Source organism: Penaeus monodon, chromosome 30 (genome assembly GCF_015228065.2).
Source record: "Penaeus monodon isolate SGIC_2016 chromosome 30, NSTDA_Pmon_1, whole genome shotgun sequence".
Lineage (NCBI taxonomy): Eukaryota > Metazoa > Arthropoda > Malacostraca > Decapoda > Penaeidae > Penaeus > Penaeus monodon.
This window is the reverse complement of record NC_051415.1, coordinates 37,414,622-37,414,849: the sequence shown is the minus strand read 5'-3', so window position 1 is coordinate 37,414,849 and position 228 is coordinate 37,414,622. Positions and strand designations below refer to the sequence as shown.

Genomic DNA, 228 nt, shown 5'->3' with positions numbered 1-228 from the left:
GGCCCTCTGACGCTGCCCTCCGCGTCTACCACAGAGCCTGGTGTATGCCTTTCAGTAGGCCTAGAAAGTCGTGTTTGTTGCGGCTCCTGAATTTCGTTCTGCGGCAGAAAAGCCTCGATGGGGGAGGCCGCTGATGGAGGGGGGGGGGGGCTCGTGGCGCTTTGCTGTGCCATTCTCTCCTTCCTTGTCATTTCCCCGGTCATTCGTTTACTGTCTGTTTGGCGCGTG

The 228-nt window shown here is 59.2% G+C and overlaps 1 long non-coding RNA gene across 1 annotated transcript in view; it reads left to right on the top strand.

The window, feature by feature from the left end:
• The window catches only part of LOC119592774, a 67,068-nt gene that overhangs the window by 56,774 nt on the left and 10,066 nt on the right, over window positions 1–228 (top strand). The window lies entirely within an intron of this gene.